Source organism: Phoenix dactylifera, chromosome 1 (assembly GCF_009389715.1).
Source record: "Phoenix dactylifera cultivar Barhee BC4 chromosome 1, palm_55x_up_171113_PBpolish2nd_filt_p, whole genome shotgun sequence".
Taxonomy (NCBI): Eukaryota; Viridiplantae; Streptophyta; class Magnoliopsida; order Arecales; family Arecaceae; genus Phoenix; species Phoenix dactylifera.
Window position 1 is genome coordinate 699,374 of NC_052392.1, and position 471 is coordinate 699,844.

General features: G+C 33.5%; 1 protein-coding gene across 1 annotated transcript in view; it reads left to right on the forward strand.

Annotated features, from left to right (window-relative positions):
- The window catches only part of LOC103721584 (ubiquitin-40S ribosomal protein S27a), a 915-nt gene extending 897 nt beyond the window's left edge, over positions 1 to 18 (forward strand). Inside the window, exon 1 of the mRNA XM_026810225.2 lies at positions 1 to 18. This exon is cut by the window's left edge and continues 897 nt beyond it. The gene's annotated coding sequence lies outside the window, so the exon portion shown is untranslated.
- The last annotated feature ends 453 nt before the right edge of the window (positions 19 to 471 follow it).

Genomic DNA, 471 nt, shown 5'->3' on the forward strand with positions numbered 1-471 from the left:
TATGCTATTGGCAAATGTCATGGTATCTGGGTTTTCGGATGTTATGGAGCGGGAGATCTGTGAGACAGCTTCTGTGGCTTTGTTTTGAAATTTTCTGTATATATTGTCATTTGTGGGACATGGACGTTTAGGAGAAGCTTTGGATTTGATTTGATGAGGTTGGTTGTAATATTATAGTTCATAGAATTTGCATAGTCGTTTGATAGTACTAAGTGATGAAGGTCTTTTTCAAAGACTGTGAATGTAGGCTGGTGAATTATGTCCTGATCTCATATTGAATTTTTAGTGAATTAGTTTCAGAACTTCTGTGTCATATATAATTATGTTCAGCGATCGTTTACTTTAGTTGCAGTGCTTGTGAATTTTTACCTATATGTTAAAGCTTATGTATTCATATTCTTTTTAGATTTTGTTGGGGTAGCTTAAATTACAATGTATCTCAAGTTTCTGATTTTTGTCACATAGGTATTG